The following is a 27,755-nucleotide window of genomic DNA, read 5'->3' on the forward strand; positions in this document are numbered from 1 at the left end:
CCCCCCCCCCCCCTGCCGCTCCAGCCTGATACTCAAGTGTACGGATCTTGGGCTCATGCCTAGGCTGAGATGTTCATGGGGGGCAAAGAACAGAATGCAGAGGTCTGAACGCACCCTGGTACCACTGATGCCATCCCAGCTGCCACCTTCACATAGGCTTTGCCCCTGTGCATCACCCAGAATCCCTTGCCTCTGGGTGCATATCACACCTACACGCCACAGTGCCTGAAATCCAGGAGGTTGGTTACTGTAAGGGTTGGAGGGGACCTTGAAAGATCATTGAGTCCAACTCCCCTGCTCTGGGCAGGAATACTGCTGAGATCAAATTATCCCAGCAGGGTGTCTGTCCGGTCTCCTCTTGAAGACTTCCAAGGTTGGGGACTGCACCACCTCCTTGGGAAGTCTATTCCAGATTCTGGTCACCCTTACTGTAAAGAAGTCATTCCTTTCATCCAACCTGAAACCATCCTCTAACAGTTTATGGCCATTGCTCTTTGTTTTCCCCTGGGGCACCCTAGGGTGATTGTACACGTGATGGTGGGGCCATGTACATGTGAAAAAAAGTGATGAGAAATCATTTGTCTAAGATAATGGTGTCACCACGTAAACGTGACAGTTTTTTTCACATTACAACTTATTTGAGCGTGGCAACTTAGACCACCTTGGATGTATTTTAGTTTAATTGAGGCAAATTGTCCTGTTGTGGATTTAAAAAATCGTGCACTTGTACATGTCTGGCAGCCGGAGAAGGTGGCAGGGACAGTGCAAAGGGTGCTGGAAGCCCATGCAAGCTCACAGAAGCTTGAGCTTGGCGGGCTTCCAGCACCCTGTTGTGCACTATCCCCACCACCTTCTCCAGGTGCCAGCACACCCCACCCTCCTGCTGCCTTCCCTAACTGCCCCAGGGGCAAGCCAGCCTGTTCCTGGGCAGTCCCAGGCAGCAGGAAGGTGGCAGGGACAGTGCATGGGGCCCTGGAAGCCCGCCAAGCCTGAGCTTCCCTGAACATGCCTGGGCTTCCAATGCCCCATGCACCATTAGATGCTGGGTGCTGCCTGTGACCTGGGGCAACCCTGGGGGGTGCCACCGCCATGGAGGGAAGCACTGCCCACCCCCCCACCCCCCTGCAGCCCAGGGGCTTCACAGCCTAGAAGCAGCTTGCACAGGCAGGCTCTGCTGGGGAAAAAACAAAACAAAACAAAGCAACGAGGGGCCTGATCCTTTTTTTTCTTCCTCATGGAGCCCGCTTGTCTCTCCTGTGACAGGGGGCTGAGTGGCCCGCGAGCTGTGGGGGGCCCCGGACCTTCCCTCCGCAGGGACGGCACCTCCCGGGGCTGCCCGGGCGGGCTGCTATCTGGCAGATGCCACCTGGGGGGTGCTGCCACCTTGGAGAGAAGGTCCAGGGCCCCCTGCAGCTCAGGGGCTGCTGGCAGCTCGCACCCCAGTCGCAGAGGTGGGCAGCTCCATGAGGGAAAAAAAAGGATCTGGCCCCTCGTTGCTTTGGGGTTTTTTTCCTGGGTGGAGCTTGCCTGCAGCAGCAGGGGGGAGGGGGCAAGCTGACAGTGGCCTTCACTCTTCCATCACAGTGATGGAAGCTCCTACATTGAAACGGTGGGTCACAATTAAAAACCTGCAAATTAAAACCCCACCATTTCAAATTAGGGGAATTAAACCACCTCATGTGTACAAGCACTCCCAGTGAACAGTTTTTTTCCCAGTTCCTGATATTCTTCCCTTACATACTTATAAATGGCCACCAAGTCCCCCCTCAGTCTTCTCCTCCCCAGGCTGAACAGTCCCAGATCCCATAGTCTTTCCTCATAAGGTTTGCCTCCAGGCCCTTAATCACTCTTGCAGCCCTTCTCTGGACCCTTTCAAGAGTCTCCATGGCTTTTATGAAGTGTGGTGCCCAGAACTGGACATAGTGCTCCAGCTGGGGTCTCACCAACGTCGAGTGAGGAAGTATCACTTCCTTAGCCCTGCTCGTGATGCACTGGCTAATGCATCCCAGGATGCTATTAGCTCAATTGACTACACTGTCACACTGGTGGCTCATGTTCATCCTGTGTCATCAACCATAACCACAAGGTCCCTTTCAGCCATCGTGCTGGCCAGGACATCTCCTCCAAACCTATATTCATGTTCCTGGTTACTTCTCCCCAGATGAAGCACTCTGCATTTATCCTTACTGAACTGCATCCAGTTCCACTCCGCTCACCTTTCCAGTTTGCCTAGGTCCACTTGGATACACATCCTATCCCCTAGCATGCCCACTTTCCCCATAACTTAGTATTGTCTGCAAACTTGGGCAGTGTGCTTTCCACATCCTCATCTAAATTGTTGATAAAGATGTTGAACAGCACGGGGCCAAGAACCAAACCCTGCAGGACACCACTGACCACCTCCCGTCAAGATGATACAGACCCACCCACTAACACTCTCTGGGTTTGACCCCTTAGCCAATTCCCAACACACCTGACCATGGACTCTGCCAGCCCACAGTCCCCCAGTTTTTTTATAAGAGTGTCATGGGAGACCATATTAAAGGCCTTTTTAAAGTCCAAGTATATGACATCAACTGCATCTCCCACACCTAAGAGGTTCATAACTTGATCATAGAAGGAGACAAGGTTGGTTAAACACTACCTGCCTGCAATGAAATCATGTTGGCTATCTTTCAGCATCATGCATTCTGCCAGTCTCTCACAAATGGACTTCTTGATATTTTTTTCCAAAATTTTACCCGATATCAAGGTCAAGCTGAGCAGCCTATAGTTTCCCAGATCCTCCCTGCTCCCCTTTAAGATTGGCACCACAATGGCCCTTTTCCAGTCTTCTGGGACCTCTCCCAAGCACCACAAGTCTTCAAATACCTTCACCAACAGTCCCACAATAACTCCAGCCAATTCCCTCATCACCCTGAGGTGTAGTCCATCCGATCCTGCCAACTTAAAGACATTCAGCCGCTCTAAATGCTCCATCACCAGTTTGAAGTCCTAGCCCAGGTTGCTTCCAGGGTTACATTGCCACCTCTCACCTGCCAAGCCAAGGGAGGAACACTTCCTGTCCCAAGGAAAGCCTGTTGGGATGGGGGGCAGAGTTTTCCTAAGAAATGCCCTGTATCTTGGGAGATTCTTCCCCTGTAGCATTTGCTCAAGTATCAGCCTGGCCCCTTGTCTAATAGTTCATACCAACAGTTTTAGCTCTGGCAGCCCCTTCTTCACATCCTTCCGGGCTGGCCAAAATGGGGTGATCATGCCTGGTAAAGACAGGGTGCTGAGGAGAGCCCCTGAGAGGGTGACATGGTGCTGAGAGCCAGGGAAGCAGATTTCTGTCCCCATCATCTGTGGTAGGAGAGCAAGTCATTTCCCTGCCCCATGCCTCAGTTTCCCCAGCTGTGTGGGGAAACTGAGGTACAGACTACTTTGAGTTCTATGGTGAGAAGCACTTGGGTTGTGCTGAGGGGTACTGTTGGTAGCAGGAGTGGCACAGCCTAGCAGCATGGGACTGAGATTTTAAATATCACTGGAATGGGTCACTTTAATGACCTGCCTGCCAATTTGGGAGAAAGGGGGAATGGGAATGCAAGGGTTAAATGGACGAATCTCATTTCCCACTCCATAGTGGTCCCAGGGCTTAGGTGGGCAAGGGAGAGGCTGTGAGCCCCTTTCAGAAGCTGCCATCACCCCCTGACAGTTATGTAAATTGCTTGGCACTTTCTGGAGACAAAGACTTAGTAAGTTCTACCTCTGGCCTGGGGCCAGCAGCAGCTGCCTCTGGTGCCAATCAAGGAGTCTGGGGGAGATCCAGGGGCAGACAAATGGGGCAGGAAAGAGCAGGAACGGGAAACAAGTACTTGGCAGAGGAAGCTTGCCGGGCTCCTGACCATTTAGTGCAGGATGCCTTGGCAGGCAGCACAAAGCACCCTGTGTACGGACCCTGTGCCCCTCCCTGCTGATAGCTGGGAAACTGCTTGCATGGACAGTGCCGTTTTCTGGGCAGCTCAGAAAGAGGCACTCTCCCCTCATTCCTAACTCCAACTGCAGGGGGACCTTGGGGCGGGGGTAATGCCAAGCGTTTTCTAAGCCAGTGTTATTGGGACTGGCTGGAAAAGCAGATTTTCACTCTGCAAAAAACATTTACATTCCAACAGTTTGTGTTGTCCTCATGTGGAACCAAATGGGGACATCGGGACCGTTATTCATGAGGAAACCTAAAGAAAGCCCCAAACCTGGGAGAGCCAGCAGTCTAGCCCCCCACCCCCATCTGGGTGCTCACCTAGGCCATGGGAGCCTCAGGTTCAAGTTCAGCTTTGGAGCAGGAATTTGAACCTGAGTTCTCTTGTATCCCAAATGACATGAATACTGTATTGCAAATGAGCACCCAAACCATCAGACTGTTGGCTAATCTAAAGTAGCATTTATTTTCCTCTTTATCTCATTCTGACCAGAAACTCCACCATGGACCCCAGAACCCTTTAGGTATTCATCTGTTCTCCTTATCTCTATTTTACAGGCAAGGAAACTGAGGCAACAGGGAAGGAAATGAAGCCTGGTTAGCTGAGTCCCAGTCCAGTGTTCTAGCTGCTAAAGCACACGACCATCTACCAGCCAGAAGGGAACATTACCAAGAAACCTGCAATGCCTTGAATCCTAGCAGTTCCCTCTCCCACTTCCCTTGCCTATGTGAACACAAGCACAGGGAAGCAGAACAAATGCAGTCTGTATCAGGATAAGGAAGGGAGTCACTAGTCCTCACTAAAAGGCCTACTCTGTTGGCTGTTGGCAACATTCAGCAGACTTACAATTAGGGCAGTTGAAGGTGTCCTTGGGGAGTCTGTCCTTGCAAACCACAAGGCCATATTCTGGGAAAACAGCATCCATCAATTGACAGCTCAGTACTGCTAAAACAAGGCAGAGTCATAGGCCTAAAGCTGCACCCAAAGATTTATCCATCTTTGTTAGGGGAACAACATGTGGGAGGATCTGATCCCTATGTGACAAGATACTTGGGTTATCCTCAGGAAGTGGCATGCAGTACAAAGAGCAGGAGCTGGCCATACTCTATGTCTGAATATGCCTGGAACAAGAAGCCAGTATCTAAATCTGTATAAAAGGGACTCCATTGAAGCTAGTCTCCAGTCTAGTGTGGAAGCATGCCCCTGGGGACTACAAGTTCTAGTAGGCACTTCTCCAACTCACATGTTGTTCAGAGCCACAGGGAGCATTGCTTATTGGTGCCTGGCATCTCTGCAAGCCTGGCTCCTGAGAAAGGCAGCTGCACTGTAGATCTTTCAGCCCTTTTCTAGATGAGACTGTGGATGATGCCAATAAGACAAGTGATGGGGTGGGAGAAGCTTGTTCTTCAATGGACTGAACACAGAAAAGCTGAGTCATTGAAGGAGGGGGAGGTAGAAACATGCAGGGACCTTAGGACAGAATGTCTCAGACCCGACATCCACCACTTCATTCCAGGTGGGCCACAGAACAACCACCAAACAGAGAGGAGTTTGTGCCATCTCTGACTTCTGTCCTAACTCCAGCACCCCTAGAAAGCAAATGCTCCAGAAACCAGCTGAAGTCACCACATCCAAGCAGGAGCTCATGCCCTTCGTTTAAGCAAAGGAGAGGAACTGCTTTTACTTCCCCAGCCTCAGCTCTGTGCTAGCCTTCCTGTGCCTTAATAAAGGCAGATGTACAGATGTTCAATCCATTACCATCCCTTCCTTTCATATCCAGGCTCCAAGTCTCTGGTGTCTGCACATATCCATCATCTATTCATGTTTCTCTGACCTGGCCTGAGAATTGAGGTGTGTTGGTGTGCTGTATGGCTATCCTCCACAGGACAAGCTGAATTCTTGTGGGAGGCACCCTCAACACCTCCTCCGATACCCCAGCTCCTTGTCTGCTCCCATTCTCTCCCACTGGGGTCTGCAATCAAAGGAAACAAACTCTGCCCTGATTTACTTCCTATGCAGTTCCACTGGCATCACTGGCTCTTAAAACGAGTCCCTGATTTCTGTGGAGTTGTTTGGGTTGTTAGACATTTTCTACACTAGAGAGCTGTGGCAGTGAAAGCCCTGCTGACACAGTTGCACTAACTGCACTATTTTCGCACAGTGTCTTCACAGTTGGCAGCATGCGCCACTGGGTTGTGGCCACACAGTATCAGGTTGTATGAGCAGACCCGTACTGCATGGTGGGTAAGCATTCCAGGATCCTCTGGGCTTCCTATAGCTCAGGCAAGCAAATACCCACCTTTTGGCCAAAACCATCCTGGCTTGAAAGAAGCTGCCCCAGTGTCCCAATAAAATTAAACAAACAGGGATTTATTTTTGTTCCATGTTAAAATCTGTGGCCCAAAATAATGTGCAATGTCTCACTATGGCATCAGGCAGCACTACAGTGAGAGGGTCCACATCCACTACCTCCTGGCCTGGAAAGTGGGTAGCTGCTTGTATGCAGAGTTGTACATCTGCTAATGCTGGTGCCGTCCTATGGTCGTAGTGCCCTGGGTGAGCCTGCTATCATTTCAGGAGCCCTATCTTTAGGCACATGGCCTGATGGCCAGTGGAAAATAACTTCCCATGTGTTTTTCATGATATCAACATTCTTCTCAGCAAATATATGGAACGTGAGGCAAGATACCTACAATCCTTTAAATTCAATCCCATCATCCACTGTTCTCAGGAGCAACACAACTTTCTTCTCCATTTGAGGCCAGGACATGCAAATGTTCCACTCCCATTGCTGCCGTGCACAGAGCCAACCGACACTGAGCAGACAGTGAGCAGGCAGATACGTTGCAGCCATATGCAGAATGATTGCACCCAGGGGAATTGTGACGTGGGGTCTGTCTTGTAACTAGATCTGCTCCAAACAGTGGCTGGCAAACTGAGGAGGCTAGTAACTGCATGTGAGATTTTGAGTGATAATGTTTAAGAAAGCATAAGGGAATAGATGGATAGACACATAGGTGGATAAAAAGTACTGCAATTTAGTAACCACTGACTTCCCCCCCCCACAGGATACCCAGATCACTGTGCTGATGACCCCCTCTATGGGAGAGGGGGTCATCAGCCAGTGAAAGCCGGAGCAGCCAGTTGTTGAGCTTGTAGCTGATTTACAGAAAGCAGCCACTGGTCCCATGATTGCTGTGTGCTGGGGAAACTGCTACAGGCTGGAGGAGATGCAGCAGACAAGGTCATTCCAGGCCACTTGCCTGGATGTGCTGGCAATGTGGAGCCGGAGGCCCAGCATGGGCTGCCGTGGCTGCACGGAGGCCAGGCTCTCCTCCCACGGGGCTGGGCTCAGAGTTTGTGGCTGAGCCCCTGGCAGGCATCTTGGGAAGGGTGCCTCATTCCAGGATGAATCCAGGAAAGAAGCAGTGATGTGTAAAGTGTCTATGGAAATAGCAGCAGCAGCATGGCTTGCAGAGGGGGATGGGGAGGTCTGCAGAGCTGGGGAATGCATGCCTAAGTGAGGAGATCATAGCACAGGGCGGGTGGATATGCTTCCAACTGAGGCTCAGGGCTGGCTTGAATTCAACCTCAGACACCCAGCTTTGTGTTGCTTGCTCCCTTTTACAGATGGGGAAGCTGAGGCTGAGGGGAACATAGGGCTTCCTACAGTGGATCAGAACCAAGGTCCATCAAACCGACTGGCTCTGACGCTGGCCAGTAGCAGGACCTGCAGAGGGAGCAGTACTGACCTCAGAGCAGCAGCCGTGGGGCAGACTTGGGACGAGTTTTTCAGGCTGGGCCCCTGTGGGATGAGATAGTGCTTTGCATGCAGGACCTGATGGTATGGCCCCCAGATTTAGATACTGGCATTAGGATATTCTCTGCATTCTTCCCTATCTCCCTCCTTAGGCAGCCTGATGGGTTGTTAGTTTAGCCTACACATTGAGCAGAAGTATCAGTTGATCTCAACAGTGAGATTTAGATCCCTCCCCAGACATGATACTGTTGATGCAAGGTAAAGGACTGGTCATACATGAGGGAAAGGAAGGAAGCAATTTGTTCAATTGCTTCAATTGCTGAGTGAGTTGTTGGTAGCATTAGTCACAGAACCCAGGAGACCTGCTTCCAGATCCTCTTCTCTTCTCAGTGACCCCCACTAGCCTCCTGGATTTGGGCAGAGAAACCAGGAACATGCAGTGCAGCTGCTCAGCAATTGTTGACTGCTATGAGTGCTATAGCTCCTGGGGGTTGGATGTTTCTCTGGCTTCTCAGTGCCCCTCAGCTCCACAGAACCGAGCCAAGTCCCTTGCAAGAACTGTCTCCAGCCAGGTTCTAAGACTAGTGAAACACCTGCTACTCACAGGTCAGGTGCTGCAGTTGATCTGCTAATCCTGACAGCTACAGGCTAGAAAGCTGAGGTCTTGGATTTTCACCAAAATACAAGAGCAAGAAAGAAAAGATGGACCCACATAGTATTTGTTGGAACTACTAGGGGCAGGAGCCCAAACAGCCTAGCTGGGGTGGGCTCTGGAGGAGCATAGCACAGCTTCAAGGTGAAAACAGCAGGTCTCTTACAGCTTGGGTATTTGGTGCAGGAGAAAGGAAGGTAGGATTGAGTGTGTTGTACACTGCACCCAGCTCTGCTATAGAAGCTGTGGGCAGATGGGATGGAGTATGGGGATGGGGAAGCAGCATAATACCATGACTTCAAGGGATGGTATGGCCTGTTCCAGCACTTGGTAAGTCATGGATGATGCCACAACTGCTGTCTTGCTGATGGCCCCCAGTGGAAGTGTGGATTTACACCAGTCAGGGATCTGGTCCGTTGACACCAAAGGAGCGAACCAGTTCTCCCAAACTGAGGCTTTGTCCGGCAAGGATTATAACTGGCTGGGTGAATCATGGACTCCATGGTTGTTGGTTGTAGCCATGTTGGTTTAAGGACACAGGCAGACAAGGTTCTTTGGGTAGACGTGATATCTTTTATTAGACCAACTAAATAGTTGGAAAAATTGTTCTTTGGAAGCTTTCCGGCACAAACACACTTCTTCAGGCATAGGGGGAGTCTGCTGGTGTTGTATGTGCTCTCCTGGGTGGAATAGAAGCCAAAATGCAGGTCTGAGAAAATGCAAATACATGGCAGTAAGGATCAGAGGGAATGGGAGACAATAAGTGTGAGATAGGTAGGTGGAGGGGAAAAGGAAGGAATGTAGAACTGGTGATAGAACATAGCTGGTGAAATGCAGACAGGTTACCTGGGGTTATCATATGGCAGGCAGGTTAAAATGTGCCATAAATCTAATGTCTATATTTAGTCCATGATTTCTTGTATCCATTAGATTGATGAAGTGAGTTCATAGGCTCGTCTACGAAAGGTGCTTTATAAATTCCCATTGAGGATTAGAACTGAGATTGGAGAGAGAGCAGTTGTCTTGTGAGAAGTGTGCACCCACAGGTAATTGGGTATTTTTGTCTTTGATTTTTGATGTGCGTTCATTCTGGTACACAGTTGTCATTTGGTTTCTCCAATATGCTTTCCATCAGGGCATTTAGTGCGGAGAGAAGGGCCATAGAATCTCTAAGACCCAAGCACCAAATAATAATAAAATCAGCAGATAAAAGAGGAGCTATAGTTATCCTTACCCATGAAGACTACATAGAAGAAGCCAATACACAACTCTCTGACACCACCTACTACAGAAAACTAAAGGAAGATCCAACTCCCCTTTTCACCTTAAGACTCAAAACCACCAGCACATCATTTCCATCTGAATATCTCCCTTAGGGAAATCAAGGCAGAGAATTGTCATGTGACTTGCCTAAGATCAGCTCATGAGCTTGTTGTAGTACTGAGAACAGATGCCACACCAATGAATCTGCACACTGGTTCCTTGCTATTGAACCACGCTGTTTCTTTCTGTGTGGCAATGGAAGAGTTTAGGCCATTTGGGTGAACTTACCTGTGAATTTCCAAGCTTTTTTAATAGGAGGCCTTTATTCTTAAAAAGCATCATTCCTTAAGGATTCATGCTGTCCTCAGATGAAGCAACAGATATTTACAACCCTCTCTGTTGTTGAATGGCATTGCTTGCTTAAGAATTCAATGCAGCTTCTAGCTCTGTCCTTTAAAACTAAGCTAGGGAGCATTAATTCAAATGTGATGGCTCTTAAAAACACAGTAGTGAAGGCCTGTGAAACCACAGCTTTGCTGAGAAAGTTGTCAGTAGGGATCATTCTGACATCCTGCACAGAGAATCTGACCCAGTGATTCCAGCAATGGGCCCAGAGACTCCTGGCAGAGCTACAGAAAGACAACAGAGCTGGATTAAAAAACTTCAGGTGGCAGAAAATCCCTCCCTCCCTTCCCAGGTGAACTATTCCCAAGGCTAATCACCTTTGCAGTAGAAAATGCAGGCTTCCAGCTGAGGCAGCAGGGAGTCCATGGGCACAACTCAAAACCCAGGCTCAGTCCCCAGCTTTCCCCACACAACTCTCAGGTGCCCCACTCAAGCTGTGGGCTCCATCCTGTTCTGTATAAACAGCTATTGTCCATCCACACAGCTCTTGAGCTGGGGCTCTAATAGTCACAAAAGAGTCCAATCTGTCTTGCATTCAGCTCTCTGCTTTCTAAAGAAACAAAGAGCCAGATCCCCAGAGGGTGTGTGCAGATCCATGGACAGATCCATGGACCGTAGCAGGGCTGTGTCACCAGCAGAGCAACTAGAGCAACTGGTCTGGATGAGGGAGAGAAGGAGCAACCTTTCAAATCATTGAGCCATCCTCAGGATTTTCCCCTACCTCATTATCTTCCTTTGCTCCTAGTGTGGCCTAATGGTTCAGTTTCCGATTGTGGGAACAGTTACTGACAGAAAAAACAGTTGTTTTTTTATCACAGTGCAGCTTGTTTCTGACGCCACATACATCAATCCTTGAACAGAGGTGGTCACAAACAGCATGTAGGCAAGCCCTTCACAGAGAAATCTCTGCCCAGATACTACTGTCCTGTTCCATGTATGGATTCAAAGTAGACAGAATAAAGAGGAGCAAACTTTGTTGCTACTTGCAACAGCTCCACCCACAAAACTACATCCAAAACCTAACTATAACCCAAACTGTCTTTAAAAACTGTAAACTACTCACACACAGAGAAAAAAACCCACTCAGGCAGGGCAGTGACTCCTGCTGTAACGATAGGCTTGCCATTTTTTCAAGTCTACTTTGAAGTGATCCCAGCAATAGGACTCCTCCCTTCCTTTCATTCATCCAGGTTTTTTCATCCATCCATCATCCATCCCTTCATCCATAAACTCTAACACCTGGGTGCCTTTCACCCAGACTGTAACTAACTCAAAGAAGCCAGTGGTTCAATTTCTCCACTGTACTTCCCAGCACATCTCACAGTTTCCTCTGGTTTGCCTTGCATTGCACAGAAATGGTCCTTCTCCAGACCCTAGGTTTGTGTGAAACTCATGGCTACAGAACAGATCTTTGCTCAGCGGTATCTTATGCAGGAGGAAATTTGTTCCCTAATTGGTAGCAGTCCCAGAATGCAATTCACTGATTGACAATATTAATGTGGAAACAAGTATCACGCAAGATGCTGATGGTGTTAAATAAGTGATTAAAAAAGGATTTGTGATGAGGGAAGAGATGAAAGAGGGAGAGGAAAATAAAACAATAAGACATAACCTCAGACCCTGGCCCAAAATGGGAATCTATTTACTTTGAGATAAGACCATACAGTAGAGCAAATAAATCTAAATCTGTGTGGGTGTGCGCATGCGCGCGCATGCGCATACATGTGTACGTGTGAGTGCATATGTGCTTTGTGTATATGAGTAAAGGTTTGTTTCTCTATTTATATTCAGATCGGGTGTGGAGCTATATGTGAAATAGAGTTTCTGGGTGGGGCATATACCTACACAATTGTGAAAGCTTGTTTCAGAGTTTGCGGCTGTATCTGTGTTTGTATATGTAGCCTGGGGGTGAAAGATGGCTGTATTTGCATTGGACGAGTCTGTATTTCCATTTGAGAGACAAAGCACAGGAAATGATGTGTCTGGGTGAGTGTGTACGTGTCAGTGTGTTTCTGTGTGTGCTGGCATCTGGGCTTGTGTGGTTTCTGGAAGCATGAGTCTGTGATATGCGGTCACGTGTATTTCTGAGTCTATGTAAGGGGTGTGATAGACAGGCAATACACTTCTCTGGCTATATTACTATGCAGCGTCTCTAACCATCTACCTCCATGTGAAAGTCAGACTGAATTTGCCTGTCTGCTACTCAGAGAGGGGCTCAGTAGGCAGGGCAGGATATGCTGACAGTGTGGGAATCCAAGATATGTGTGGACCGGGATGGTGGGGGGAAGTGTATCAGAAGAGTAAATGGTGTTTGAAAAATCCCCAGACAGAAACAGAACAAGTCCTCTTGGCTCCCAGGTAAATGTCTCCAGTGCCACAGTCTAGGGCATGGTGTGAAATTCCAGGAAAGGAACTGGCAGAGGCGTCATTCAATCTCCCTCCCTGTCCCACACACTGTTGACTGTTCTGCGTGTCCTGCTGTAAACAGACACTACTGCCCACAACACGCAGGACGTCTGCTCCAGGGGCTGAGGTCCCGGGAGTCTCAAGGTTTGTGAAACCCTGTTCCTGTCTGCAAACGGGGCCCTGCCGCACCGTGATGAGGCATCACCTCATTCTGGTCCGTGCCTGCCACATGTGACTTGGGGAAACCAACTTTCTTTCTGTCCTTCCAGAATTCTGCACCTAGCTCCTCACCATGGTCTGGTGCCAGAGGAAGCACTCCCCTCTCCCCAGAGGCACCTCCCCGTCACCCCCCAGGAGTACAAGAGCCCCTCTGCAGCCACATGCTACCATCAGGAGGAACCTGTCTGCCAGTTTTGGGGTAGGTGTATAGAGTGTGGCTAGAGTGTGTACATGTATAGAGTGTGGCTAAGACAGAGTACGTACATGTATAGAGTGTGGCTAAGACACTTTAGCAGGATTCAGACACCTGAGTTTAGTTCCCAGTCCCTCTATGTGATCCTAGGCAAGCCACTTCAATTTTCTGTGCCTCAGTTTCTCTATCTGTAAGATGGGGACAGTGCTTAGTCTGCCACCTCTTAAGGGAAGGGTGCTGTCTCTCACTGCATGCCTGTGTGGTGCCCAGCCCTGATCTCAGCTGGCATCTCTACATGCAGTCACAGAAATGATTAAATGGACATTGAATAGGAAGCAGCACTCCTTGGCAGGGCTGGTGCCTACTGACCTGCAGAGGGGATGCTGAACTGGGATCTTTGGAGCACCCCTGATGGCAATGCTGCTCTCCCTGCTCTTTCCTTTTACATTTTGGAAAAATGTTCTCCATTCAGGGTCTGGTTAAGGTGATGAAAGACACCCAGAATACTCCAGGGCAGATGAAGCCCTTTAATCCTCACCGGCTTTCCCATCCCTGGCCTTCCTAAACAGACAGCTTTGTTGATGCCCTTCAATCTTAACCCCCCCATGGGCACCAGTCCCCTGGGTTCTTCCCTACAGATCTGCCATTGTCCCTCTGTCTCAGCCTACCCACTGCCCATTGTTACACTAGCCTTGGATTTCCTGCCCCTACAGAATTCTGCTCGTGTTCATCAAACCTGCCATTGACCATAATGGTGCAAAGTGAGTAGTTATTCCTCAAGTCCCAGTGTCAGCCTGTGCTAGGCAGAGGGAAGCCACTGCCTCATGTTCATCAGGTCTCCCTGTAAGCTTCCCTGCCCCCACCACCCCGTCATGGGAGTCCTGCAGGAAAAAGTACCCCTACATATCCTTGGGGACCAATTCAAAGCAATGTTGTCCCCCTCACTCTCCCTGGTCCTAAGGGTGTCATGGGGCTGCTCTCTGGACCTGAACCATCAGGACCAATGTCAATACCCACCTTGCCTTTCCTGCACATTGAGCCCACTCAGCCAGATCCAGTGGCTCCCAGGGGGAAGCAGCTTGCCCATCAGTCTTCTGGAACTATTGATCTGAAAGTTTGATCAGAACAGTGCGTTCCCCAGCAGGCAACATCCAGTGCCAACACCACTAGCGTCACTGAAACCAACCCAGCCCCTGCTTCCCACCACACCAGGGGAAACAGCTTGGGATTGTTTGCAAAGGGGAGGAGAGATCAAAGATCAGATCCATGGCATCCTGTTGCCCAACAGTACTAACCTCTAACCCCATGGGGCTCAGACACCAGGTTCCAGAATGCACTGGTTTCACCAAGGCAGAGAAGAGGATGTTGCGTGAAACCCATTCCCCACCAAAGTTTTAGCCATTGACAAAGCTGCCTCAATGTCAAACCTGGGTGGATTACATCAAAGCACAACTTGCCTCACAGCAAGGCACTGCTTAGATTGGAATTTAAGAGGTGAAGTGAGCGTATGCTAACTCACCGGAGAACTTCAAGGTGGATCTTAATCCATGCTAAACTGGTGGGGTTCATGGCTTACCCTTCCTCAAACAGAAAAGCACATGTCTTATCAAGAGTCTAGCTAGTGAGCTAGCCAGCAGGCTACCATCACACCTTCAATCCTGGTCTTGATGAGGACTCAGGCCTCTATGAGATGTTCATTGCAATACACAGGTATAGCCTGTATTTGTAGGGAGAGGATAAGAAAAGCAAGGATGGTGACTGAGATCAGGTTGGCAACTGAAATCAAAGACAAGAAGAAGTCCTTCTTTAGGTATAAAGGGAGCAGGAGGAAGACCAAGTGAAATGTGGGACCCTTGCAGAATGGGATGGGACAGCTGATAACAGACAGTCAGGATAAAGCTGAACTCTTTAATGAATATTTTGCATCAGTGTTCCTGCATATAAATGGTGGTTGCCCACCTGGACAGATTGCAGGGGGGGGGGAGCAATTGCCAGCCAGTGGTCAGTGTCGAACTAGTGATGGAGCACTTAGAGCAGCTGAATGTCTTCAGGTCAGCAGGACTGGATGGACTACACCTCAGAGTGCTGAGGGAATTGGCTGGAACCATTGCGGGACCATTGGTGAAGGTATTTGAAGACTCGTGCTCAGGAGAGGTCCTGGAAGACTGGAAAAGGGAAAATGTGGTGCCAATCTTTAAGAAGGGAGGGAAGATCTGGGGAACTATAGGCCGCTCAGTTTGACCTCAATACTGGGTAAAATTTTGGAAAAAATTACCAAGTTCATTTGTGAAAGACTGGCATAAGGTATGATGCTGAAGGATAGCCAACATGATTTCACTGCGGGCAGGTCATATCTGACCAACCTCATTTCCTTCTATGATCAAGTAATGAACCACTTAGATATGGGAGATGCAATTGATGTCATATACTTGGACTTTAAAAAGGCCTTTGATATGGTCTCCCATGACAATCTTATAAAAAAACTGGGGGATTGTGGGCTGGCAGAGTCCACAGTCAGGTGGGTTGGTAACTGGCAAAGGGGTCAAACCCAGAAAGTGTTAGTGGACAGGTCTGTAGCAGTTTGGTGGGAGGTGCCCAGTGGTGTCCTGCAGGGTTCAGTTCTTGGCCCTGTGCTTTTCAACATCTTTATCAACGATTTAGATGAGGATGTGGAAAGCATCCCGACCAAGTTTGCAGACAATACTAAGTTATGGGGAAAAGCAGTCACGTTAGGGGATAGGATATGAATACAAGGGGACCTGGAGAAGCAGGAAAGTTGGGTGGAGTGGAACTGGATGCAGTTCAATAAGGATGAATGCAGAGTGCTTCATCTGGGGAGAAGTAACCAGCAACATGAATATAGGTTAGGAGGAGATGTCCTGGCCAGTACAATGGCTGAAAGGGACCTCAGGGTTTTGGTTGATCATAGAATGAACACTTCGGGAAAAGAAGACTGAGGGTGTCTTGGTGGCTGTCTATAAGTATGTGTTGACGGCTGTGCCCAACTCGACTCTGCTGCCAGAATCTGGTGCTCCTGTTCACTGAGTACCAGTTCTTAGGGCCAGGCACCTTGGTTTAGATTCACTCATATTAACAGGGCACACCCTCCATCTCTCCTGCCAGGTCTTGATCTTATTAACAAGAGGGGAGGATCCTTGGTTGATAGTGTTTTCCCACTCACACACCCTGGGTCACTGGTCCTTGAGGCTCTGTTTCCCCATAAACCCCGTCCTTACACCTACCAGATCTTACACTCTTCCCAGGCTCCCATCTGGTAGAAAGATGGTATTGTCAGTAAACTGCTCATTTGGCTGGGCTTGAGGCTGGTTAATAGTCTTGTATTATGTTGGGTAGAGTCTCTCTCTGTCCTGTCCTGTCCTGTCTGTCGCTATGTCTGGCCGAACAAGTTGTCCATGCCTGGACTCTGCACTGAGAGTGCAGGTCCTTTTTTTATTTATGCCACCAGGTGGTATTGGTCTTCTTCTCCGGCCCCAGCATCTAGATATCAGTTTTGTGTTTTCTCATCTCCGGTGGTTAGGGTCTCTATCCCTTAATCACAGTCTATGAGGCTTTTACTACAAGGCCCAACAGGGGGCTAACCTAGCGGGACTTTAATTCTGAATGCTTACACTTATTAATCTGACAGTCAATACGAAGCTCTGGATTCCCACGTCCTGAAACAAACTTGTGATTGAAGCTTATGGGCGTTCACCTGGGCAGGCAATATCCCTCTGGGTTCTGCATGGGGCCTTGCTCCCAATTTGTCGGGGTTTGTGTCCCGTGGGCTAGAGGCTCCTTTGAGCTTCTACTCAGGCGAGCAGGCTCTCCCTTGCTCACATCACCCCTGCCAGGGCAAGCTCCACTTGGACTCCACACTCCAGGTACCACGGTCCTAAGTCTCTTTTTCCTCTTCTGCCTGTGTGGGGCGTGTTTTTATGACATCAGCCCTTGCATGCCAGCTTATCTGCATCTGGCCCAAGCTGATGAAATGGGACAGATGCGGTGCCCGAGACTCTCTGGTCCATGCTGCTGTCGCTGGTCCTGCAAGTGAGTCCCAAGGCCCAGGAGGTTTATGGGCATTCCAGCCCCATCCCAGGGGCTCCCCACTACCACAGTATGTAAAGGATGAGTATGGAGAGCTGGAAGAAAAACTGTTCACTAGGACACCCCAGGGGAGGACAAGGAGCAATGGCCATAAACTGTTAGAGGATGGTTTCAGGTTGGATGCAAGGAAAAACTTCTTATGGTAAGGGTGACTAGAAACTGGAATAGACTTCTCAAGGAGGTGGTACAGTCCTCAACCTTGGAAGTCTTCAAGAGGAGACTGGACAGACACCTTGCTGGGATCATTTGATCTCAGCAGTATTCCTGCCCAGAGCAAGGGTGTGGATTTAATGATCTTTTGAGGTCCCTTCCAGACCTTAATTTCTATGATTTTATGATTAGGCTCCTGTTGAATTGCCAATCCAGACATCACTTGCATCAGCCAAATGATTTGGCTTCATTTATTTCAAGTGGCCAATAAATGGTGAACATTTTGTCATGCACATTTAAGAATGTAGAAGGGGAAACTGAGGCACAAAGGGGGAAGACATTCCCTCCCTGGCACATGGTATGTAAATAAAAGAAGCATGACCAGAACCCATCTTGCCTCTTTCTAGCACATATTGTCTGCAAACACCCAACAAAGTGACACTACACAGTTGAGTGGTTTCTAAAAAGAGCGTTTCCCTAACCAGTGATCCATGGACTTCCAGTAATCTGTGAGGCTGTAATTAGTGGTCCACAGATCACACTAGATCCCACCCCTTTTCATGTAAAAGTTTGATAATTAGAGAGTAGGGGGTGACAATTTTTGAGGGTGGATAGTGGTCTGTTGGTCCAAAAGGTTCAGGAAGCTCTGCAGTGGAACGCAATCATCCAGCCACCCAGGAGCCAGATTGGAATTGCTTGAGCGATTCTGAGTCTGTTTCTGAAAACTGTGGGACAAACCCTAGAAAACACTGGGGGGGGAGGGTTGTGAGTTATTTCAGGTTCTGATGAGTTCTTTAGAATGAAATTATTCTATGGTGTTGAGAGGATTTCAAACATTGTTGATAGGCAATAAAACTAATGTTCTCACTTATATTTTTACTGCAGGGAAGTAAAGAGAGCATTTTCCATCAACTGACACTTGACAAGAAAGTAACCAAAATTACTTTTTCCCCTCAAAATTCTTCATTTTTGGTTGAAAACACATTTTTTCCAGGTTTTTCATTCAACTTTCACTCCAGAACTTTGCCTGCTTCCTGAAACCTCTTGCCCAAGACCCTCAAAGATAAAATAGTTAATAGTTTTTAATCTAACGGAGCAGAATCAGGATTCTTGCCTGGAAAACAGAACCAGACCAATTCCACTATGAAAGAAAAAAATCTTAACACCAAAAGGTGATTGACCATTGGGAGGAATTCCCAAGGGAAGTGATGGATTCTCCATTTCTTGAGGTCTTCATATCAAGACTACCAAGAGATGCTAGAGCCACACACAAGTCAGTCGGCTCAATAAAGGGGTACAGGATGAAATTCTCTGACCTATTCAGAAAGGAAGTCATACTATATGAGTTAATGGTCTCTTCCAGCCTTAAAAACCTATGCATCTCTGACAAAAATGCTTCGCTCACCCTCACAATTTCACTGTGAGATCAGCCAGTATTTGTAGTTACATTTAGGATGGGGAAACTGAGGTACACAATTGACCAAAGTGGCAGAAAGCTAGGGTCAGGAATAGAGCTCAGATATCCTGGCTCCCCAGCCCCACCTCCTCACCTCCACTAACCTGGTTTGGTGCACAAGAGATGCTTCTACACAGAGCTTGTTTAACCTTTCTGAACCCTGTGTCTCTTGCTATTCATTCCCTCTTCAAAGAATACACATTTATATACCGGTTTCACTGTTCCCAGAACTATAATACTTCTCCTATTCCATTCTTTCTGCCGAAAGCAGCTCAGATTGCCATCCTTTATTGACCCTGGAAATCTCTTACTTTCAGCATCAACTCCTCTGCTTTTTCCCAATGAGATCCCAGAGGATTTAACAGTAATTGAGCTAAATGAGTCAATCCTTTGTTCCTTTGGATGCTGCCAGATTCTCCATCCCACTAGTGTTCTTGCTGCTGGCACCGGGTAGTTCTCCTATTTTTGTGCTGTTAATGAGAGCACTAAAGTAGTCCATGCACCTGCAGCTGCACAGCTCAGTGCTTAGCTACAGGTATGTCTCTACTGCAGATGGAGCCCAGGGCATGGACTCCTGCCTTGGCCACACTAGGGTGTGGGCAGCCCCATAGCAAAGCCCTACCCACATCACCATGCCCTTGCTGAGGCTGTGTCCCCTTACCCACACCCCCATGTGTGTTGCTCAGGTTTCTGTGGCCAGTCCCATGGTCCTTTGGTCTTTTCCAGGGAATTGTGGGAGATCATATCTGCCCTTCTGGGCAAAGGGGGAATTGTGGGAAGGCAGTGGCAGAGCAGTAGCACTTGACTGAATCTGTAACCTCACCGCAGTGAGCAACGGCAGCGAAGGCAGCACTCGGCTTTATCCCATCGCACAGCTGGAGCCACATAGCATGCATCACCATACTACTCACGAGCAACGGTTCTGTGCACGGACAGAGTAGACTACTTAACAACTGCGTTACAGCCCAGCTTAACCCTTCTGTTCAGACATGGTGCTGGCATGCTCCTGGGCATTAAGAGGAGGATTTTTTTGGCATGGTTCTTTAGGGAAGGCCCCACTGCCAATGTAATTATGGCACAAGACAATTTGTTCCTGGATCCCTTCTTTTTCAGAAGTGAACCTGAATATGCAGTACCAGTGCACACATTTGTATACTGGTTTCACTGCATTTCCTGTTGTTTCACCTGCATTTACCCAAAGCCTGAGTCTGAAAAAAGCCTGAAGCAAGAACTCCTAGAGAGGGAAAGCTACCCCAACCTTAATGTTTGTCCTCCTAGTAGGTTGGAGTGGAAGGTGATGATGTGACAACTGCTATTTGACTAAGACAAGGGAACTGAAGCTCAGGCCCTCCAGAGCTGTTACAAGTTGTACTAAGGGTGAGGTTCCCTAAATGGACCTGTAACAGGCTTATACACTCATCAGACTGGATGCCAAGGGGGACTTGTACCTCACACTGAGATATGGGCTCTGTTTCAAAGGAAACACGTCCTGGCCATTTGAGGGCAACCACTGTTCAAATCTCAGCTAAGCCCCATTTACGTGACAGCTGCTCTCTTGCCTGATGCCCTAGGGATTGACGTGGAGACACTGAGAGCTAAAAAACACAAGCTGCTGCAGTGGGAGTTAAACCTCTCTAGCAGGATGCAATTCTTTCTCTATTGATAGGGGACAGAAGGTGGGAAGGGCTTAGCTGTCACACACTCACACACACGCACACGCACGCACGCATATGCATATACACAATTCTCAATGGGTCACACCTAGGCCCTGGATTGCCATGAGTTGGCATCAGTGCATCTAGCCAGGGCTCCTTTCTCCAGCCCCTTGAAATTTCTGCCAACACATGTTCTCTCACCCAGCTACCCATGTGTCTGAGCATCCAGACTCTCAAAGAGAAAAGCACTTCCGTATGAAGGACTCTGCTCCGAGCGCTGCAGAAAGCCTGTCTTCCCAGGCCATCCTTGGCAGACACCATACAGAGGCTGGCAGGGGACAAGTTGTAAACAGAGTCCTGAATTCACCTACACACTGGCAAGTTTTTGCTTTGAGTCATGGCAGCTCCTGCAAGGCAGAGTGGACTCAGTCGAGCCAGCTAAGCCCCAGGGTTAGGTGTCATGAAAAGGGAGCAGTTTATCCTTGTTTTGAGGAGGGAGATGCCCCCCACAACAGGGTTCCTTTGGTTACTGTAAACAGTTTGGGAAGGGTATGGCCTAAATACACCTCAACTACTGGTACTAGTCTGGCTTGTCCCTTCCTATGAATGTAGAAGTCAGGCTGCCTTCTGTCTGGGGAGCCCACGGAGATGAAGAACCTGGCTTTAGGTTGGGACTCAGGAGCCCACATTTTATCCTAAGCTCTGTCCTGCTGAGAAACCTCAGGCAAGTCAGTTTTGAGTCTTGGTTTCCTCCTCTACAATGGAATTACTGGCACTGGTCCACCTTGGGAAAGAGCTGAATCACCTATAATCCATAAAATATATTATTGTAAGGGCCAAGCTGAGAAATTTTCAATCCCAGCCTTACTGCTGGCTCTAAAATCCAGCACTCATTTCTATGGGCTAACACAAGGGCATCAAATTCGTGTGGCCCATGGTGTGGGTCTCCTCGTGATCTGGATCTGGAGCATGGAGCTGCGCCATGTGGCCCATGGGGCTGCAAATGTGGTGGGAAAAGCAGAAGCAGCATTCATTGCTGTGGCTCCTGGAGCCATGGCAGCTGCTGCTCATCCCACCACCAAATTTCCAGCCTGCAGGCCAGAGGACATGGCCTGGATCTTTGACACCCAGGGACTAAACCATTGCTAGCTAGGGGGATTGCCCGCTGATACAGTCTGTGCAGGGTTGAGGTACCCAGAGAAGAAGCAACACCCCCCCACCCTTGATCATGCTGCATGCAGATAGCTAGTCAGAGCCCCTGGACTCTTCCTGGCTTCACTACAGCCCTTAGGCAGGTCACATTGCCTCTCCATGCCTCAGTTTTCCCACCTGCAGCAGGGTTGAAATTTAAATATCCCAACTGGGCTCTTATTCATAATGGATTAGATTGATTATGGATCATACCCAACTTTCAGATGAAGCATGCTCTCATGGGCAATGCTTTAGATCACCCAGCCAAGATGGTACAACATCCTCTCTTCCACCTCTTCCCTTTTAGACTTATATTCAGGTATAATATGTGCAATCATATGGGAAACTGTAGCACATATAAATGCACCTGAACTAGCCAAGTTCAAGCTAGATCTAGTACACAGAGCAGTGAACCTGAGGCAACTGCCCAGAGGCACAGTGAGCTCACTGAGCACTCGGCAGAGCAGCTGGGGGGGCAGCACACAGGAGTATGCTGATCACTGTAGATGAGGGTGGGGGGCTGGGAGCCAACCCTGGTGCCCCATTCATTCTCTCCCTACACCTCCCCAAAACATACATACTGAGCACAGGGCTGTGTCTGCTCTGGCAAAGGCTTCCCTGGGGAGGTAGGGGGAGCACCATTTTGCTTGTTTCAGTTCCCACCCCCCAATATATATTCGTGGTGCTACACTGCCCAGATCCAAGGCAGGGAAAAACAAAAAGTCTGGGCAGCGAGGGGGGAGGGCAGGACGATGGAGTGGGGACAATTCTGGCACTTCCTCCTAGTCAGAACCTGCTTGCTCCACCGTAGTTACACTACTGCACCTCTCAAATACATACATGCAAGCCCAGGTGGGTTTGTAGAGCCTGCTCTGAAGTCTGTGTTGCTGGAGCTGCTGGTGGCTGCACTACTTAAAGCGAAGGTTGTGGGGAGGGTACATACATGTATGCTGCAATCAGACCTCTGACTGATATGTGTTATACCCACAGGCAGGCACATGCACACGCAGCTTTGTCCACAGCCAGTACTGCATTGGTTTAGCTAACATGTGGCTTTTGATCGGCACAGGAGCCTTATTTCAGTTTAAACTGGGCATCTTTTCAGTTTAGCCTCAATCAGTGAGGAACGGGTTTGAAGCTGAACTGAAATAAAGGCATTTACACAGGGCATTGTGCTAACTGAAGAACTGGTTTAGGATAAACTTTCGCCACATGCACAGGCCAAAAAAAGTTTGCGTAGGTGGTCTTACTACTTCAAAGCCTAAGGGGCTTTGGACATGGAGGTAGCACGTCACTGTGAAATCCCATTGGGAAGAAGATACTGGTGTAATAAACTTGGGATTGCAGGGTAAGGAGCACAGGGCAGAAGGTAGCCAGTGCTGCCCATAGCTAGAGGCTGACTCAGGGTAGGAGCACCCCCAGCATCGCTACCCTGAACACAGAGAGAAGCAGCTGCCAGAGCAGAGATCCTGACGGCCTGTATCTGGACCACTCCCCAGCACTGGCTGAGCTGCATGCCCCAACCTCACTGGCAGGATGCTGGCAAAGCTGTGGAGGCAGAAGAGAAACTCCATGGAGGGAAAGCCAATCCCTCATCTCCCTTCTCTTCACAGATGAATCTTTGATAATCCACCTGGCCTGGAGCCCAGGAGTAATCCAGCTTTAGCACTATGCCTTCGTCCCACTCCCAGGACTGCATGCAGCTGCCGAAGTACCTGGGCTTCAGCCTACGTGTTCAGAGGAGTCGAGGGAAATGAGAAACTTGGCTCTCGCCAGCCCATGAGCGGTGCCAGCAATCAAATGGCTTGATACTCTCTTCAAGCAGCAGCAGGGAGGAGTGCATATATGGCTCAACCACAGTGCAAGGCAGTTATGTAACAGAGGCGCAGCGTGAACTAATGGTGAGAGCAGGAGACCATGTTTACGTGGTTCTCTTCTCCCCTCAGCCCCTGCCTCTTTTCAGTAAATCACCAAATTGATATGTGCGTCCCTTTCCCCGCATGTCAGGTGTGTGGAGTGGGAGTAGCTCACACGATGAAAGGCTAAGCTATGTCTCCATGTCAGTGCTGTGAGGGGGCAGGCGTGTGGAAACTCAGTGCTTGGAGGATTTAGGCCGGGATTAGTATTCTGTATTGTAGCAGAAAAGTTTTGACAGCTCCAGGTAAGCCTCCCAGCCCCCTGGCAAAGTAGGAGAAGGCGTTTCTACCCTTTTTACAAAAGAGAAAACAGAGGTGTGATGGAACTACAAGAAGTAAGGAATCCTGACTCCTGGTGCTAACTCTACTACTGGACAGCAATCCCCAGGGTACCCGGAGCCAGAGCTCTTACGGAGTCACCTCATCTAGGCCACACTCCCCTCCCACTGCCAGGAGTGGGAACTCCCCGCCACTGCTTTTGCCATTACACACGTTTCCTAGAAGGAAGGATCTGAATACATTTTTTCCCCAGAATCTGGGTTCCAAAATCTGTATTTAGTCATGCACATAAAAAGCCCTATTCCCAAGCATGCTGAACAACCCCAGTTCCCACTGAGACTAACTGACAGATGGTCACCTCTGACAACCAGGGCATTTGTCTGTCTTGCGTTTTTAGACACTGCTGGATCTAAGGAGGAAACTTTTGGAAACACCTATGTTACCTTAGTAGCCAAAGTCCCATGGTATTTCAATACAGCTTCACTTTCATATCTAACTTGAGAGACCCTGCTGTGAATACACTGGCTTACACAGTGCTGCCAACTCACACAACCTAATATTTGAAGGGGTTTTTCTTCAACCCTGAGCTGTCAGATTCATGCGATTGTGGCACAATCTCTTTCATTACAAAAATGTTCTTACCCCTCCTGGTAGCAGTAAGAGGCTTGAAACCAAAATGAAAGAGCAAAAAAAAGACAACATTTTTTTAAAATTGCCTAATTTCTAAAATCAGTGGTGGCTTGTCAGTCCTGCCCGTGTTTGCCTAGCATTTCTAGAGCTGCCTGTAACTACCACGAGCTCTGAAAGAGCAACTCACAGGAGTGTAGGATTGCCACTGTTCTCTTAGCCAACATTATAAATGCCACAAGCTTGGACACTGTATATGGGCTGCAATGCACAGACAGAAAGAGTCTGTGCACTGGAAATTGATCTAAGAATTGATTTTGCACTGCAGAATCTGCACACAAATGATCATTCAGTGGGCCCAGGCCAAACCAGAAAAAACCTCAAAAGAAGGAGATGCAAGTCTCCATCTAGAATTTTTTTTTGATTGATTTTACTTGAAAGACACTCAGAAGCAGGATAAGATCCTAGGATCAGTGTCTGTTGCAAAGAAGTGGAGCTTATGTATATTCAAATATTGCAATAAGAAACATAAATCCATTTCAATGTTTTGTTCACAAAACGTTATTTTGTCCACTAAAACGCCAAAGCTCCATAAAAGCTGTGGTTGACTACCTTTGGCCTTGTCTTGGAATAGGGGCTGATTTTCCAGGGTGATCCTGTTTGAGGGGAGGGAAGTTCTGGGAAGAGATCGGGAGGCACTAAGAAGTGGGACTTTACACATCATCTGTTCAGCAACTGCATTCTGGACGAAATATCCAAAGCTAGAAATAGGAGTCAGATGCCAACTCTCACTGCCTTTCAGGGGCAGGTGAGTGCCCAAAGGTCTTTGGAAATCAGCCCCTTTGTTTATGGGTTAGTAATTGGAAAAAAGCACAAAGGCTCTCATGAGAGAGCAGACAAGCAGGGGAGGCTGGTAACGTTGGCAGAAGAGGGGGAAAAATAGGGTGGGGGGTAGGAGTGAGTAACAGGGAAAGGCAAGGCTGCATAGTGCAAGATGGAAGGAACCACAGAGGGAGTGATGTGGTCAGAGCACAGCAGATGGCCTGCAAGGGGCAGTCATCCAGACCAGAGTGCTGGCCATCTGGTGTAACAAGAAGGCTGGATCTTAGAAACCTCATGTTGGACACAGTGCCTGAGACAGAGCTGGAGTACTGGGAGATACAGGCCTGACTGGCAGAGATGACGGGCTTGTCCTATGACAGGTTGTGGGGGAAATGGCTGAGACCCAGGCGGATCAGAAGTGACTGACAGGGACAGTCAGTGAGAGCAGGGACAGTCAGCTGAGAGGTGGCAGTGGAGGGAGGGGTCAGAAATGGAGGGGGAGATTTGTCACATCCGTGTTCAAAGCATGATCATATGCACACATTTCATGTTCGCATGTGGAAACACAAAAAGTGGCTGCACACACAGCCTTTCACTGGTTTATATGGCTTTATAATTAACCTAACCTGAGCTATTTGGTTCTTTTTCCTCCAGTTTACCTTGATCTCAGTCTTGCAATCCAAGCTGCGGAAAGTCTCATTTCCACCTGGCAAGAAAAGCAGCACTGATATCCTGGCCCTCATCTGACAACCAGCACTGAAACAGGCTTTTTTCACACTGAGGTCCTGATGGCAGTGGCATGGTTGAGTCTGGGGGCAACATTTTCCCTTGAACAATCAATGGCACTTAAGATCCTAAACCCATTAGGTCACTTTTGGAAATGTTGCCCCACAGAGTGCTGGCCTCTTGCCAGCTGACTGAACCCAGTGGGAGGCTTCCAAAGTGGTGGCCTTTTCTTTGAAAGACTGCTCAGCTATTAAAGCCCTTATTACTATACTTAACAACTGGCTTATTTTAGAATTATCCATGCTCAGATTGGCTGTGTAGCAATTAATGGACAGCCTGTCTAATCCCAGGAACAGCCAGAGCTCACTGAGGGAGACCAGGCTAGTCATGGCCTCTGTAGACAAGCCTGCATCATAGCAATTTTTACAGCAGAAGTTACCATTTCTTTCCCATACATTGCACACAACCACAAACAGATCTGTACCGCATGCAAGCTATTTGGAAATGAGGATTACAAGAGACCCTCTTGGGGTCCTCTAGCAAACCCTTAGTCTGCCTAGGGCAAACAACAAGAGATTCTCTTTGTACTGCTGCATGTGCTCAGTACTCCACACACACGTTAGGAGGCCAGCCATGCTGCAAGGAGGTGATTTCACAAATTCCCAGAAGCCACCCTTCTGTGCAACACTTGCCTCCCAGATGAATTTGTCCACAGGTGCAACCCTACACAACCAGCTGCAATAGCATTGTGTCTTTTGTAAGCTCCCTTGTAGCCAATCAGGAAGGAGCACCAGCATGGGAGGCAGGGTCAGGAATATACATTCAAAAACATTACATTTGCAGTTTGGGGATTAAACCATAGTAGCACTCCAAAGGCAGATCTAACCTGTGATACATACACGCAAGGCCTGTGAATGCTTCAAGAGGCAAATTGAGGACATGCTGCTTTGAATCAGTCATAGTAAGAATCAGGAATCAGAAGCTGAAGGAGAGTAATCAATATAGAGGCTCTTGGGAAGCACCTTTGCATGCCATGTCTGTCCATCCACACTCTGATATCAATCTCCTCTGGGTGCTAGCTTATACATGTGTTCTACAAGCAAGGAATATATATGCCACATTGAATACAGTGCACACAACCACACAGACATACTTAGCTGTGTGTATCTATACATGCCCTAACTTCCAGAAGAAGACATTTCTTCACATTTTAACACAGTGTCCCAGAAAAGTGTTGGCAGCCTGGAATAGAGACAATACAGAGCTTTTTTTCCCTCCCCGCCTGCCCCTGCTGCGCATGAGAGGGGCACACAAGATCTTGGCATCCTGCAGCGCATCTGAGCCAAACAGTCCCATGTAAACAAAAAGACAAGCGAGGTAAAAAGGAGCTGTTCAGCTGTCTACAGAGCTATGAGCAGAGTGCTGCAGGCACGGCCAGGTTAGAAACAGGGTTATTTTCTACACAGACACAGTTGAGACTAAGGTCTTCTATGGTGATTTTCATCCCTAGAGCTTAACAAGAGAAGAAACTCCATTTGAGGGATGGGGAGAGAGAGGGGAAGGGTACATACCAGGCTGAGCCTAGAGCAGTAGTGTAACTAGAAGGCGGCAACCAGGGCAGCAGCCCTGGGCACTGCCCTTGAGAGGCCACAAAAATAAGCACAACCATGCTGGTGGCTGATTACACTGCTGTGATAGGCACTGCAGCAGATGGCACATCCCTGGGCGTCGCATGACTGCCCAGAGCACAGAACTGTGCACTGAGGCCTCTTGCATGGCGTAGGAGCCAGGCATCCTGAGTACCACTTGGTGCCTGAGCCCTTGGCTCACCCTGTCCCCAAACTGGCTCACACCTCTTTGGTCAGAATTCAGATGGGTGGGATGGTGAGCATTAAAAGCGGCAACTCTGGGAGGTGTGGGGCAGCTTCAGCTCTCAGAGAAGTGTGGGGCTAATCAAAGGACCAGGCAGGATGAG

The 27,755-nt window shown here is 48.7% G+C and overlaps 1 protein-coding gene and 1 long non-coding RNA gene across 3 annotated transcripts in view; one reads left to right on the forward strand and one right to left on the reverse strand.

The window, feature by feature from the left end:
• SLC38A3 (solute carrier family 38 member 3) overlaps positions 1-27,755 on the reverse strand; it is an 81,255-nt gene that overhangs the window by 41,748 nt on the left and 11,752 nt on the right. The window lies entirely within an intron of this gene.
• Positions 11,436-26,164, forward strand: LOC106722212. Its single transcript, XR_001358038.2, has 3 exons — positions 11,436-12,586; positions 12,712-12,860; positions 25,709-26,164. It is a non-coding gene; the product is annotated as an uncharacterized LOC106722212 (long non-coding RNA).

The sequence above is a fragment of the Alligator sinensis genome, unplaced genomic scaffold (assembly GCF_000455745.1).
Source record: "Alligator sinensis unplaced genomic scaffold, ASM45574v1 scaffold858_1, whole genome shotgun sequence".
Lineage (NCBI taxonomy): Eukaryota > Metazoa > Chordata > Crocodylia > Alligatoridae > Alligator > Alligator sinensis.